Here is a 16,531-nt window from a genome sequence, read left to right on the forward strand (position 1 = left end):
CTAGTGTCACTTAGGAAGCGCCCCCCCATATCAGACATTCCAGGAACAATCAAGGGGCACCTGAGGACATGTGCCAGGGCTTCATCACCTCAGCGGAGAGATGGCAATTTCCTTGGGTCTCTACTTCAGTGTGGGCACGGAGATAATAAACACTGGGAGCCCCGAGTCGCTCATACAGGAGGAAGACAGTCTGTTGTAAATGGAGCCTCATTTCCGACATAAAGGGGACCCTGTGATGACCAGGTAAGTCCCTTTCTTAAGTAAATGACACTCGTACACAAATCCCTGCTTTTCACCTCTGTTGAAAGTAACTGCGATCAGGATCTATGATTTTTTTGGAAAGGCTGCCTTCCACTGAAGATCCTGTGGGAGTCATGAGAATGAGGTTATGTCTGAAGGACTGAGGCTGATGGATTTTTCAGTTGCAGGATCAATGTTAATGAGTTAGGGAAGGAAGTAGTTTCTGTGGTTTAGTCACTAAGTCAGGTCAGACTCTTTGTGACCCCAGGCTCCTCTGTCTATGGGATTCTCCAGGCGAGAATACTGGAGTGGGTTGCCATGCCTTCCTTCAGGGGATCTTCCTGACCCAGGCATCGAACCTGAGTCTCCTGCATCAGCAAGTGGATTCTTTACCACTGAAATACCAGGGAAGCCCTGAGAGAATGTTTAATGTATTTAATTATATAACTGTAACAATGCCAGATATCCCCCACATAACTATATGGAGGAAATGCCATTCCACTTCAGACTTTGAACAGGAGTGAGGAATTCCGGAGAGCCCCCCCTCCCGCCCCGATCCCTCATCTGTCCATGTTATTCTTTCAAACATTGGCTATTTTTGCTTATGTTCTCATTTCTTTCTTGGTGAAGAAATGATGTGCTAAAGTAATTTGCATGGAGTGAATCTGAACCTTGTTTCTAAATTATTTTTGGACTTTGGTTTTCCTGAATCTTATGTCATAATCGAAGTGTCTTTAGGAGAATTTTTCTCAGAAGAAAAAATGTTACAGGTGTTGATGAGTGGTCCAAATTATATCGGTCAATTATAGATAGGGAAATGGAACACTGCCGCTTGGGCCGCAAGTTGTGCTTCCTTAATGATTAGAAAAACACGTAATTCTCAACTTTTCCTTCTTGGGAGCCCCAAATAACAGTGATCCGAGGAGGAGGAATGATTTGACAAAAGCTTTTACCTGCTGGCTGAAACTAAGCAGGCTATTTATAAACTGCTCTGAAATGTAAGTAAAAAGCTCTTACCCACAAGTTCTAATGAGAGAGCTGGGTGGACGAGGGAAGACAAAAAGGAAAAACATAATGGGCTGAACCAAAGGAAGTAATGTGACCGGCGGCACAGGGCATCGGGGGCAGGGAGTGGGGGGGTGCAGAGATGGATCCAGTTAAGACAGACGTGAAACAGCCCTGAAGGGGAAATGCAGGCAAAGAATGTTCTATCCAATACTAGGTGAAATGCTCAGCTTTCCTGCTCAAAACTGCTACAGTTCAGCCCTTTTCCCCTTTGCCTCCCAAGCTGACCCCACCCCACAAGGCTCAGCTCTCACACAGCACTAAGTGCCAGGCACTGTTTTAAGGCACAAAGAGGGAACAGAACTTGCCCAAGAACCTTCCAGAAAGTGGCAGAGTCAGGACCTGCTGCTGGGCTGTCTGGCCTCCCGGTCTGTGCTCTTGGTCTTGACATTACACAGCCTTATGAAGGGAGCGATGGGCATTTAAGGAATTGAGGAATATTATCAACACACAGGCAAAGACTGGTCTGGAAGGTTTAGGAAGAATCCACGGGGAGGAAAGTACTCACCTGCCTGGGAGGTAGGAGTTGGGCCTTGAGGTGTGACATTTATGGGGTCAAGGTCAGAGCACACAAGATCAGGGTAAAGGACACAGAAGAGAGAGGAGATCTGTAGTAAGGGGCTTGTGGGGGGTGGGGAGGGGGCACTGCAGACGTATTGCAGGAGACAGTCTAAGTCAAGAGGCAGACTCTGTGGTCAGGGTTGGGGGATGGACACGGCTGAGGGTCAGAGAAGAACGCAGTGTCAGAGTGACTCTGAATGTGCCCGCCGTACGTGGGGCCAGCCAGCAGCCCAGGTGTGATCATGCCATCCTGGCTTAGGTCTGGCGAGTAAGAGTGACCTGGTCAGAGACAGCAGTCAATTCACAGAAGTGGTGTTGGTGGGGCAGCTGGGACCCCTGAGAACAAAGTGAGAGGCCAAAGGAGACTCAGGCTTTGACCTGTTCCATTCGGACCATGGAAGGGGCTTCCCAGGTGGCGCTAGTGGTAAAGAACCTGTCTGCCAGTGTAGGAGATAGAAGATGCGGGTTCGATCCCTGGGTGGGGAAGATTCCCTGAAGGAGGACATGACAACCCACGCCAGTATTCTTGCCTGGAGAATCCCATGACAGAGGAGCCTGGCGGGTTACAGTTCATGGGGTTGCAAAGACTTGAACACAACTGAGAAGTTGAGCACGTACGCCTTCTGACGTTGAACCAGTAAAGGCACAGAAACGAGAACACCTTTCACCTGCAGGACACCCCCTCGCCCCGCCCCGCCAGAAGTGCAGCTAACAGGATATGTGGTGGAGCCCCACCCCAGGGGATGCTGGGTGGGTACCTAGTGACCTGGCCCCAGTCCCCAGTCCCAGGACCAGCAAAGCGCAGAGGTGGGATCAAAGCCAGTCTCGGACTTCCGCCCCCCGTCACCCCTCTTCCCGTAGACCTTATGCTTTTTCTCATCTCCAGGAGGTTTACGTTGTCTGTGTTCTCTCGCAGTGTCACAGATGTTGTGGTTGGTTGTTCAGTCACTAAGTTGTGTCCAACTCTTTGCAACTGCATGGACTGCAGCACGCCAGGCTTCCCTGTCCTTCACCGTCTCCCGAAGTTTGCTCAGATTCATGTCCTCTGAGTCAGTGACTCCATCCAACCATCTCATCCGTCAGGGACGAGGTGACCTTTAATAAACCTTCCCTGGGAGCCTCTGCTGGGAGGTTCCTTCTCCCTTTCTTTCCTCTGGTGGTGGCAAGATTTTTTTTTTTTTTCTGTTGTTTCCTTTTTCTAAACTTTACAATGTGCTCTTGAAGACAGATTTCGAAATAGGCACTGTTAAACTCTGCTAAGCGCAGAATGAACAGTTCTGAGCCAGGGCGCACTGTCCCCTGTGAGGAGCTGCCTGCGGGTGTGACCAGAGCCCTGGACTCGGCAACAGGCCACCCCGTGCACACGCTGTGTGCGCCGCGTCCACGCGTCTCACTTCCGGAGCCTCAGGTTTCTCCACTGGAAGCTGGCGTGAGTCAGCAACAAGGCAGGATTCTCAAGGGAACAGGATTCCTTCGATGGGGCAGTACTGTGTGAATGTGAGGCACTGCTCCTTTCTGGGGTCTGTTTTCTACCTTCCCCTCCCGCCTGAGAGCAGGTGGGCATCTCCTTTCGTGAGTGGGTGGGCTGGCCCCTCTGTTTCTGGGGACTTCACTGAGGCCTGAGTCTGGCTGGCTGTCAGGCTCCAGGTCCCACACCTTGGGGGCCCTCACAAGGGAGATGCCTTGGTGGGGATGTGGGGTGGGGAAGGGTCCGCGAGGCCCCCACACTGGGGGGCTGTATGTCAGCTCTTGCTGTCTGCGTCCAGCTGGAGGGTCCGGCCACGGTGGGCAGCACAGACCAGCGAGACCCCAGTCTTATCTTGCCAAGCCCTCCTCCCCCATTTTAATGACCATCACAGTAAATGACATGTGTCTCCCACACGCAGATGGCCGGTTGGTAAAAGCTCATAAAACAAAACAGAAATGACCCAAAGTAGGTTAGCACAAGGGTGAGGAACAGCAGCTCCAAAGTAATTCTCAAACAGTGTATGCTTTGGGATTTAGCCAAGGGAGCTGATAAACTAGGCCATTCAAATATATTATGCCAATATTTTCTCTGGCAAGAGATTGCTTGTTGGATTTGCATCCAGTTTCACTTCAGGACTTAATTCTTTAAAAAAAAAAAAAAAAACTGGAGGAAAATTTTCCAGAAGCTGTATTTTACTTAGACCCAGATCCAAAGCCTGATCAATGCGTTATTACAATATATAATTAAGCATAATTACATTAAAATATTAAACGACCATCAGCTGTTAGAAATAATGAAATTTCTTGCATAAAGTCATCGCATGAATTACTCTGGTGATTGTCAGACTCCCTCATCAAGAGGCTCTGCCTGAAACAGCAGGCACTTCACTTGTGAGAGCGCTGCAGAGCATCAGCAAATCTGAGGACCTGAGCGGGATCGAGGGTGGGGGTGGGGGGATGGGTCCCACTAAAGCTGGGGTGTTACAGGAAGTCAGACTCTAATGATGTCCCTCGGATGGACACTTCTGTGGCATAAACAACTGAATTCCAACAGTAATAAACATTATTCTAAAGCAATTAGAGTACTAATAGAATTTTAGGCTGTGATAATAGACAAGGCAGTAAAAGCAATTCTACAGTAAAAGCAATTGTCAGAGGGGCCCTGGATGATCTACTCAGTGCTGGCTGGTATCCTGCAAATTCTTGTTTTTGTAATCAAGAATGTAAATTATATTTAGCTCAAGGCAGCATTTGAATTTAAATCCTAAAAAAAAAAAAGTCTAGATTCTATAAAGCAGTTTAAAGCCATCTTGCTCACAGTACTCATCTGCTTGGCCGACTCTCTTTCTATAGGAAAGTAGATGGTCAGTCATTAGACAAAACATCTTGAATCACCAGCGTCCGGAGAAATGAGGCTTCAATGTAAATTCTGTCAATTTGTGTGTGTGTGTGTGTGTGTGTGTCTGACTCTTTGCAACCCCACAGACTGTAGCCTGTCAGGCTCCTCTGTCCATGGGATTCTCCAGGCAAGAATACTGGATTAGATTGCTATTTCCTTCTCCAAGGGATCTTCCTGACCCAGGGATGGAACCTGCATTTCCTGCATTGTGGGTGGATTCTTTACCACTTGAGCAACCTGGGAAGCCCATGTATGCACATACACATGTATATATTCATATTTTATTCCTCACTTTGGCATATTTCATTTTTTTTGCAAGTTATGTATTGATAGATGGGCTTGGTTGGTGGTTCTCAAGCCAGATTAGAGTCACCTGTGGAGATTTTTAAATCTGGTGATGCCCAAACCAGTTAAGTCAGACTTCCGGGGGTGTTGATGGGAGTGGGCACTGATGCCTTTATGAACTCCTGCACCAGGGCTGAGGATTACAAGCCTGGAGCCCTATGTCAGTCCTCACCACCAGTCCTGCCCTCTTCTCTCCTCCTGTGGGGGCTGCCTCTGAACGGAGACCCTGAAGGTGGCTAAAACGTGGCCATTCCAGGAGGCAGGGTCAGCTCTGGTGCCTCCAGTCCAGGGGGCTGGCGGAGTGGGTGGGGCTGGGTGAACTGGTGAGCATGCCCCCCAATTGTAGGAGGGGGCCCCCAGAGCCAGCCTGTTGTGCCATCAAGAAGGTGGGGCTGCCTGATTTTCAAGAGAAGCCAGAAGTCTGCATTTTTACATGAAAATCTATCCGTTTTTAAATGCTTGCAAAGAATTAAACATTTATGAAAACCCTGTGCCGGCCGCATAAGCAGGTGCTTGGCCAAGCCTACAAATACCAATTCACAATGTCTGAGCGAGCACAAATCCCCTGAATGCAAGGGTAACTGGATAAATATTTGCAGAAGGAAACATGAGCAGTGTCTGGAAAGTTGTCATTTTTCGAACAGGAGAGATAAATCTCTATTTGCTTACTTGTAATTTAGTGGTGCTCTCCAGTACCAAGGAGTGTCGCTTACATTAACAACCCTTCAAAAAGAGTTTGCTGTGTGAAGGACAATTTGAACCCACAGGTATACAACCACTGTAAACTAAACATACAATCCACCCAACCAACTCACTGCTCTCCCCTGACTTAACTCTGGGTCTCAGGGCAGAGCTTTTCAGGCTCTGCTGTGCAGTGTGGGTCTGCTGTGCAGTGTGGGTCTCCTGGGGGTTTTGCTAATGTATTGATAGAATGGGTGGTGGGGAAATGAAGCTCTATCATTACCTACAAGCTCTCTGGTGATGCTCATGTGACAGTTCTCAGGATCAGACTTCGAGAAGCAAAGACTTAAAAGTCACGTAGGCTGGTTATAACCCCAGGAACTTTCCAAACAAGAAGACCGATTCTCTCTGAAGGCGGCACCCTGTGTTTTTCCACTGTGCCTGGCACCTATTAGGAGCTCAGTAAATAATGGTGGAGTGAATTAATCAACGTGTAGGGTATGGATGTGAGAGCTGGACCATAAGGAAGGCTTTGTGCCGAAGAAATGATGCTTTTGAATTATAGTGCTGGACATGACTGAGCAACTGAACAACAGCAACTAAATAAAAAGGAACTAAGGTAGAAGCCATGAACAATACAAGCCAGAGATGTTTCCTGGAACAGGACAGAGACCTCCCACGGAAATGCAGCATTTTAGAGGGAGAAGGAGCTGATCCACCATTTATCCGTCCCACTCATTTCCCTGCAATGGAGGCCCTGTAACATGATCCATGGATCCCCCTGCCTTCCTTGCTGTAATAAAGAACCCCTTCCTGTTTTACCACAGCAGTGTGTACTTCTACAGCAATTACTTTATTTTGCCTGAAGCGTACTACCGTGGAAAGAGTAGGCTTGGATTTTAGAGTCACAGAGATCTGGGTTCCAATCCCAGCTATGCTGGAGTCAAGCTGTGTGACCTTAGGCACATTACCTTACCTCTCTGGACCTCACATTGCCTCCTGACGAAATGTCATCTCATCTGAGATAGACATCAATTCAACCTAGAGCGTAATTATACATTCTGCATTCTGATGACGCCTAATCCTAAGAAAACAGAAATGAACTCAGTCATGTGTTGCTCACCAGACGGTTTCACTGAGAGATCCTTCAAACAAAAACTTCACAGAATTATGCATTATAATCATCGCCATCATTATACAGCTCCTGTGCTTATTTCAACCTGTGTGGTAAAAGTAATGAAAAAGGAGAGTTGTGAGGACAGCTATTATTTCCTTCAAGGACACAACTTGAATAAATATATTTTCTCCCCCAACGGTTTTATTCAGAGAGCACAAGAATGGAATTCGCAACAAATGAAAAAACTGAACATGCATTTCTAACTGAATAAAGCTTTTACTGGGCAGTTTAGAAATATATATGTTTTTGTACTCAGAAGCTCTAGATTCTTACCTGTTGGTTAAGGTAAGTGAATGAGTGAATGAGTAAATGTGTGAGTCAGGGGCTGTAATGAGCCGCAGCCCCGGATGAAATCAGTGGAGTCTGAGTGCCTGCAGCAGCGGGGATCAGGCTGGGAATCGTCCAGCCCAGACCCCCGGGAGACCCGGCCGTGAGTCCCCGTGCCCGAAGTCCTCTCCAGGCCACAGTGGGTACCTGCCTGAGTCCTTCTCCAGCCCGAGATCTGAGACTTGTGGAGGTGGCACCTGTGTCCACCTTGTTTAATGCTTAGTGGAGAAGAGGCACTCAGTAAAGATCTCTGGTGTCTCTCAGACACCTTAGAACATATTTCCTTTATTCATGTTTAACAGATAGTTGCTGCTGTTCAGTCGCTCCGTTGTGTCTTACTCTTTGCGACCCCATGGACTGCAGCATACCAGGTCCTCCGGCCTTCACTATCTCCTGGAGTTTGCTCAAACTCATGTCCATTGAGTCGGTGATGTTATTTACATGGCACTTGTTATGTCCATGTTACTCATTGTTTCAAGTTAAAATTTTTTTTCTAAATATCTGTCAGTAAAGTATTAGTTGCTCATTCGTGTCCGACTGTTTACAACCCCTTGGACTGTTGACTGCCAGACTCTGCTGTCCATGGAATTCTCCAGACAAGATCCCCTTCTCCAAGGGATCTTCCTGACTCAGGGTTCAAACCCAGGTCTCCTGCACTCCAGGCAGATTCTTTACCATTTCAGCCACCAGGGAAGACTTTCCTTAGGCTGGAATAAAACTGTCTCCTTCCACTTGTGTCCTCTGGCCAGCATTCAGCTCTCTGGAATTTCTATGAATCACTCCATTTTCTCTTCCCTGTAAAAATAATCACGATCATGTTGTCCATGAAGATGTCACATCTTTATCTGCTTTTATAAGCGGCCCACAACTCAGGTTTTTTTCCCCCTCAAATGGAGATGAGGCTCCTTTTCATCATTCTGATTTACTGAGACTTTGTTAGGAGCAGAAGAAGGTGCATCTGGAAATGTGTTTTTTTTTTCTTCAAAAGTATATTTAAGGCTAATTTTCAAAATGGTTGGAAAATAGCTACATTCAGGATGCCAGCCGGAGGACACGGCTGCCTCCAGGAGGGCCATAGGTTTGATGCATGGGTCTGACAGTCACCATCTGTGCTTTCTGCAAGGGCAGCCGCACCACGCTGGGATGTGCAAGGCAGAGATACAATCAAGGGCTTTAAAATAAAGCATTGGTGGGCTCCTCAAATTTGATTAAATCCCAACTTCCCACCAAGGTGTGTTCCACCTGCCTCTAGCCTTCCCGTCATGGGGCATGAACGCTGGAGGCCAAATCTGAAACTCGTCCTTTAAAAAATTCAACATTTTTCAGATGAGCTGATTCTGAAAAGTTATTTACATGATGGTCTTCCTCTTTTATGAAAATAAAAACAATAGAAACTCAGAATTTGGCCATTTCTATCCAAAGTAGAAAAGCAATCATTTGAGGAAGAGATAACAAGTTAACAGGAAGAGAAGCAGAACGCACACACACACACACACACACACACAAAATAAGTAGAAGGAAAAATAAAACCTTAACAGGAATGAAAATGAAACTGGAGGAAGCAGAAAGGGAGGACAGACCTTGCTGAACACTGAGCAAGGGACACAAAAGATAAAAATGAAAAATCCTAGCAAAATACAGTTGAAATTTAAAAAAAAAGTTTTGAAGAAGAGATTAGAGAAGGAGATCCAGCAAATGCATAGTTAGCATCTCTGAGAAAAAAGCAAAACAATGAAACAAACAAACAAACTATATATATATATATACATGTATACATATACACACCCACACCCACACCCACACCCACACAGTAAAACCTTCCCTGGAGGCTCAGACTATAAAAAAAATCTGTCTGCAATGTGGGAGACTTGGGGGTGGATCCCTGGGTTGGGAAGATCCCCTGGAGAGGGCAAGGCAACCCACTCCAGTATTCTTGCCTGGAGAATCCCCATGGACAGTGGAGCCTGGTGGGCTACAGTTTATGGAGTCACAAAGAGTTGCACGACTGAGCAACTAACACACTTAACACACATACAATAAAAACTACCCATTCTCCTGAGCATTTTGTATCTATAAGATCAAAGATACTTGAATCTATAACTGAAAGGGCTATCAGGTGAATGAGAATCCAGAATCAGGGTGTATCTTGGTAAAGTTACCATCATTTAGAGATAAATACCTGTGTGGGCAGTCAGGAAAGCCTCCACTCTCTCCCCATACCTTCAGCAGCAGAGCCTGGGGATGGCAGAGAGGATGGTGAGTAGGAAGTGCCAGGAATCTGCTTCCTCTCTAGACAGCGACGGCACTGGCAGAGGCTGTCTGATGCAACTATTTTGGAACCTGGAGTCTATTTGAAGGCATGCAGCTTCCAGGGGAGGCTTGGGAGATAAGTCACAGTTAATTCTGGTCAACTCCAGCTCTCAGTGCAGTGGTGGCTACCCATGCCCTGCCCTCAGCCCCATGGCCGGAAGCTGTGCCCATTTTCCTGGAGCAGTTTGCCTGTGACTTGCAGGACGTACAGGGTGGACAACAAGGACCTTGTCCTCCAAATGCCAGGGCTCTGTGTTCTGGTGGCTGACTGTGGAGCTGTGGGCATGGAGGAGCCAGGTGCTGTTGCTGCAACCTCTGTTAGCTGAAGTGGCTTTTAGGCTATTTCACAGTGCCTTGAAATTTTTTTCCCTTCATTCTCCCCTTCGCCTTTTGGGAGCCAGGTATTTAAGGATTGTTGTTTAGTTGCTAAGTCATGTCCAACTCTCTGTCACCCCATGAACCGCAGGATGCCAGGCCTCCCTGTCCATCACCAACTCCCAGAGTCCACCCAAACCCATGTCCATTGAGTCAGTGATGCCATCTAACCATCTCATCCTCTGTCATTCCCTTCTCCTCCTGCCCTCAATCTTTCCCAGCATCAGGATCTTTTCAAATGAGTCAGCTCTTCGCATCAGGTGGCCAAAGTATTTGAGTTTCAGCTTCAACATCAGTCCTTCCAATGAATACCCAGGACTGATCTTCCTTAGGATAGACTTGTTGGATCTCCTTGCAGTCCAAGGGACTCTCAAGGGTCTTCTCCAGCACCACAGTTCAAAAGCATCAACTCATTGGCGCTCAGCTTTCTTTATAGTCCAGCTCTCACATCCATACACGACCACTGGAAAAACCATAGCCTTGACTATACGGACCTTTGTTGGCAAAGTAATGTCTCTGCTTTTTAATATGCTGTCTAGGTTGGTCATAACTTTCCTTCCAAGGAGTAAGCATCTTTTAATTTCATGGCTGCAGTCATCATCTGCAGTGATTTTGGAGCTCAGAAAAATAAAGTCAGCCACTGTTTCCACTGTTTCTCCATCTATTTGCCATGAAGTGATGGGACCGAATGCCATGATCTTAGTTTTCTGAATGTTGAGCTTTAAGCCAACTTTTTCACTCTCCTCTTTCACTTTTATCAAGAGGCTTTTTAGTTCTTCACTTTCTGCCATAAGGGTGATGTCATCTGCATATCTGAGGTTATTGATATTTCTCCCGGCAATCTTGATTCCAGCTTGTGCTTCTTCCAGCCTAGCGTTTCTCATGATGTACTCTGCATATAAATTAAATAAGCAGGGTGACAATATACAGCCTTGACGTACTCTTTTTCCTATTTGGAACCAGTCTGTTGTTCCATGTCCAGTTCTAACTGTTGCTTCCTGACCTGCATACAGGTTTCTCGAGGCAGGTCAGGTGGTCTGGTATGCCCATCTCTTTCAGAATTTTCCACAGTTTATGGTGATCCACACAGTCAAAGGGTTTGGCATAGTCAATAAAGCAGAAATAGATGTTTTTCTGGAACTCTCTTGCTTTTTTGATGATCCATCAGATGTTGGCAATTTGATCTCTGGTTCCTCTGCCTTTTCTAAAACCAATTTGAACATCTGGAAGTTCACGGTTCACATATTGCTGAAGCCTTGCTTGGAGAATTTTAAGCATTACTTTACTAGCATGTGAGATGAGTGCAAATGTGCCGTAGTTTGAGCATTCTTTGGCATTTCCTTTCTTTGAGATAGGAATGAAAACTGACTTTTCTAGTCCTGTGGCCACTGCTGAGTTTTCTATATTTGCTGGCATATTGAGTGCAGCACTTTCACAGCATCATCTTTCAGGATTTGAAATAGCTCAACTGGAATTCCAATGAATATTCAGGGTTAATTACCTTTAGGATTGACTGGTTTGATCTTCTCGCAACGTTGTAAGTAAGAAAGTTGTTTATCCCACCCTCTCTCCCAGAACACTATCCACTGCAGGAAAGAAAGAACAAGGAAAACTACCAGGGCCCCAGAAACGAGCTCAGAGCTCTGCATGGTAAAAGTAATAAAAACTGAACACATAATTCAATAGATAGAACAACCAGACATGAAGATAAGTAAAGAAATAGAGGACTAGAACCATAACCTAACTAGATCTAACAGAAACCATATGGAACAGTATACCCAACAACAGAATACACATTCTTCTCAAGTTCACATGGGACATTTTCTAAGACAAACCTTATGTTAGGCCACAAATCAAGTCTTAATACATTTTAAAACATATGTATCATACAAAGAATCTTTGTTGACTATGACAGGATAAAACTGGAAATCAGTAACAGCAGGAAATCTGGGAAATTCACAAATTTGTGGAAATTAAATGACAAACTCTTAATCTATGAGTCAAAGAGGAAATCAGAAAGAAAATTAGAAAATACAAGTATTTGTCCCTTAAAGGTACAAATTTAAATGAAAACGTAACATACCAAAACTTAGGGGATTCCATGAAAGTAGTGCTGTGAGGAAAGTTTATGGCTGTAAATGCTGCATTAAAAAGAAAAAAGAACTCAAATCAACAATCTGCCTTCACAATTTAAGGATCTAGAAAAACTAAGAGCTAACAGAAGGAAGGAAATAATAAACAGTATAGTGGAGGTTAACAGAATAGAGAAAACAATAAAGACAATGAAAGCAAGAGTTGTTTTTTTTCTTGAAAAATTAACAAAATCAAAAAGATTAACTGAGAAAGAGAAGACTCAACTTACTGAAATTAGAAATGAAGGTGGGTGAATTACTACCAACTCTACAGAAATAAAAAAGACTATGAGAGACCATTATGAACAGCTATATGCCCTTATATGCCCACAAATTAACACAGATGCAGTGAACACATTCTTAGAAACGTAAAACCTACCAAGAGTGAATCATGAAGAAATGGAGAATCTGAATAGATCTATAATTAGTAAGAACATTGAACCAGGAACCAAAAACTCCTTGACAAAAAAAATCCTTGGACCAGATGGCGCCATGGGTGAATTCTACCAAACACTGAAAGAACTTACATAAATTCTTCTCAGAAGTGAAAGTGTTAGTTGCCCAATCGTGTCCGACTCTTTGCAATCCCACGGACTGTAGCCGGCCAGGCTCCTCTGTCCATGGGATTCTCCAGGCCAGAATACTGGAGTGGGTAGCCATTCCCTTCTCCAGGGGATCTTCCTGACCCAGGGATCGAACCCAGGTCTCCTGTGGTTCTTGCACTGGCAGGCAGATTCTCTCCCATCTGAGCCACCAGTGAAGCCCAAATTCTTCTCAGACTTTTCCCAAAAACTGAAGAGGAGGAAACATTTCCTAAACCGCAGGAAGGCATCTCAATTGGAAAAGAAGCAGGGAAATGATCTCTGTCCAAAAATGACATGAACTTCGGTGCCCACTGATGGTAAGTGAATAAACAAAATGTGGTAGATACATACAGTGGAAATTTATTTAGCCTTAGAAAGGAATGAAATTCTGATACGTACTGCAACATGGATAAACCTTGAAGACATTATGCTAAGTGAAATAAGCCAGACACAAAAGGATAAATATTGTATGACTCTATTTATATGAAATACCTAGAACAGTCAAATACACAGAGACGGAGAGTAGGGCAGTGATGACCTGGGGCTTGGGGGTGGAGAGGTGGGAGTTACTAGTCAAGGAAGACAGGGTTCCAGTTTGGAGGTGGAAAGTAGTGAGGATTGCATACAATGTCAATTCATTTAATGCCACCGAACTGGGTACTTAAAAATGGGCAAAATGGTAACTTTTGTGTTATGTATATTTTATCACAATAAAAAAAACCTGGAAGGCTGTGGAGTTACATCTATCACATATTCAAGGGAGGAAAGTGTACAGAAGGATTGCACGTCTGACTCAGTGGCACCTCAGATACACAGAATCAGTGTTTGTCATCACCTTATCGTGTTTCTTCATGACTCTTTACATCCTGGTCGTGACTTTTCAACAAGGGGTTCTTTCCTTTTTTGGGGGGAAGATGGTAAAGTGAAAGGAATACATTTCTTACTAGGAAGCCTCCACTCTCTCCTTCTTTATAAGACAGGCATTCAAATTTAAAAGTCAGAACATGGAATAAGCGCTAATGAAAATGTCAGCAAGTGAGAGTTTGGGTTTTAAAATGCTGCTAATCTAACAAGAAATAACAGGCTGAGGGGGAAGAGTCCGGCAGCTCTGCTTTCTGCCTTTGAAACGTCCTCCAAATGTCACATAAAAAAATCATTTATGATTCATTCTGATCGATGATGACTCAAATCATTAAAAAGAAAAAAATCAAATCTGGAGAAGTCTAGTAGGAGAGCAAGATCTCTGAAGTCAGGGTGGGTGGTTTTCTCCAGCCAGAGCCGCCCGAGTGGGAGCCTTCACGCGGCACTGGTTTCTCTGGTGAGACAGATCTGGTTTCAATCTGTGTTTCCTCAATTTTTATCAGTGTTGGCCTAGATTTCCAAAGCTGAGCTAAAATGGAAATAGTCTTTTCTCCCTTTAACCCATCTGTCTCCTTTTATTTACATAATATAATATTTTTTCCCTGAATAATTCTAAGCTTTTTTTTGAGATTTGACCAAAATCTGTACTTTAGTTAATAATACTGGATCACATTTCCTTTTTTTTTTTAACAATATAATATTTCTTTATAGTCTCAGAATCGGATTAGAAGTTTCAAGCCTCATTCAATTTTTTTTTAATCACTAAGATAATAAACTTTCTAGACTTTTAGCAGTAATACTAGATGCCAAAATACATAGAACTATATAAAAATTTTGAGTGAATATAAATTAGAGATCTAGGATTCTATTCATACTAAGTCAAACAAGTGGAATCAAAATGTCACAAATTTTTTCAGTTCAGTTCAGTCGTGTCCGACTCTTTGCGACCCCATGGACTGCAGCACACCAGGCCTCCCTGTCCATCACCAACTCCTATCCATTGAGTTGGGGATGCCATCCAACTATCTCATCCTCTGTCGTCCCCTTCTCCTCCCGCCTTCAATCTTTTCCAGCATCAGGGTCTTTTCCAATGAGTCAGTTCTTCGCATTAGGTGGCCAAAGTATTGGAGTTTCAGCTTCAACATCAGTCCTTCCAATGAACACTCAGGACTGATTTCCTTTAGGATGGATTGGTTGGATCTCCTTGCAATCCAAGGGACCTTCAACAGTCTTCTCCAACCACAGTTCAAAAGCATCAACTCTTCAGCACTCAGCTTTAAAATTAATCAGTTTTCTAAAATATTTATATTTTAGTGAAGGACTTCCCTGTAGCTCAAACAGTAAAGAATCTGCCTGCAATGCAGGAGACCAGGGTTCGATCCCTGGGTTGGGAAGATCCTCTGGAGAAGAGGATGCCAAGCCACTCAGTATTCTTGCCTGGAGAATCCCATGGACAGAGGAGCCTGGTGGGCTACAGTCTGTGGGGTCGCAAAGAGTCAGACACGACTGAGCAACTAACACACAAGCATACTATTTACAATTATAATATGTATGGTAAAGCATCTGCCTGCAATGCAGGAGACCCGGGTTTGATCCCTGGGTCGGGAAGATCCCCTGGAGAAGGGAATGGCTACCCACTCCAGTATTCTGGCCTGGAGAATCCCACGGACAGAGGAGCCTGGCGGGCTACAGTCCATGGGGTCACAAAGAGTCAGACACGACTGAGTGACTAACACACACACACGTATACAAAAGCTTTTCTACTATGTTAGGTAAGCGCTTAATTCTAATTTTTTTTTTTAAAGCAAAATGGAAATAAAATAAATGGAAACTTTTTCATCACAAAGGGACTCTTAGGGTCTTCTCTTGGGACTTACACTCAACAGGGCCTCAGGACTTGTCCAAACAAGATGAATATCAGCAGGAGGGGAGGCCCTAGGCAACAGGCCATTTCTCTGAGGCGCCATCACTTCTGACTCATTTCTTGAGTGACCAGCGACTCCTCCTGAAAGAAAAGGATGAAGGCGGGTTTCTGAAAATTTACTCATGTAGGCCTCCTTATTCTGGTGTGAGGAAACTGCACTGGATAATGACTTTGCTAAGTATTAGTGAAGGAAGGGTTTACAATTATTCAGGTTCTGTTGTTGCTGCTGCCGCCAACGGAGTGATTTATCAAGGTACAGTGTCTCATTGAAGGAACTGAAAAGAACATCATCACTAAGGGATGATTTCTAAAGAAGACTTAATTACTACTATCTGTGTTTTTAATGGGGGCTGAAAATACACGGAGACAAGCTAAAGTGGCATGTGACAAGTCCTCATTTAGTCTGTCAGCCCTGACAGCATATCAAGAAAGATGTAAACATTTTAAAAAAGACCAAAAGGTAGAAGCAGATTCTCTTGTCATTTCAAAATAACGGCAGAATTTGCTGGTGAGGTCAAGGTTCTGCTGGCAGGTGCCTGACAAGCAGACTTGGAGTGAACATTCCAAGAGGGCCAAGTGACAAGTCAGTGTGCGGAGACATAGATTTGCTTGTGTTCTGACTAATCCACATTTGAATGGTTGTTTAATTCAGTCCCATGTTCCCAGGTCACCAAGGCCTTTTCACTTCCTTGTTGTTGTTCAGTTGCTAAGTCATCTCCAACTCTTTGTGACCCCATGAACTGCAGCATATCAGGCTTCCCTGTCCATCACTCTCTCCGGGAGTTTGCTCAAACTCACAACCATTGAGTCCGTGATGCCATCCAACCATCTCATTCTCTGTCGTCCCCTTCTCCTGCCTTCAATCTTTCCCAGCATCATGGTATCTTCTAATGAGTAGGCTCTTCGCATCAGGTGGCCAAAGTTTTGGAGCTTTACCTTCAGCATCAGTCTTTCCAATGAATATTCAGTGTTGATTTCCTTTAGGATTGACTGGTTTGATCTCTCTGCTGTCCAAGGGACTCTCAAGAGTCTTCTCCAGCACCACAATTCAAAAGCATTAATTCCTCAGCACTATTCAACCCA

The 16,531-nt window shown here is 44.7% G+C and overlaps 1 protein-coding gene and 1 long non-coding RNA gene across 2 annotated transcripts in view; both read right to left on the minus strand.

The window, feature by feature from the left end:
• L3MBTL4 (L3MBTL histone methyl-lysine binding protein 4) overlaps positions 1–16,531 on the minus strand; it is a 227,270-nt gene that overhangs the window by 13,196 nt on the left and 197,543 nt on the right.
• The window catches only part of LOC145534226 (uncharacterized), a 38,090-nt gene continuing 24,592 nt past the window's right edge, over positions 3,034–16,531 (minus strand). The window contains exons 3-5 of the long non-coding RNA XR_014074360.1: positions 15,402–15,529; positions 12,031–12,088; positions 3,034–6,978 (exon numbers count right to left, since the gene is read on the minus strand). This is a non-coding gene — a long non-coding RNA (uncharacterized LOC145534226). The remainder of the gene's footprint in view (positions 6,979–12,030; positions 12,089–15,401; positions 15,530–16,531) is intronic.

Source organism: Giraffa tippelskirchi, chromosome 14, assembly GCF_054371585.1.
Source record: "Giraffa tippelskirchi isolate mGirTip1 chromosome 14, T2T-mGirTip1v1.2.pri, whole genome shotgun sequence".
In the NCBI taxonomy this organism is placed as follows: Eukaryota; Metazoa; Chordata; class Mammalia; order Artiodactyla; family Giraffidae; genus Giraffa; species Giraffa tippelskirchi.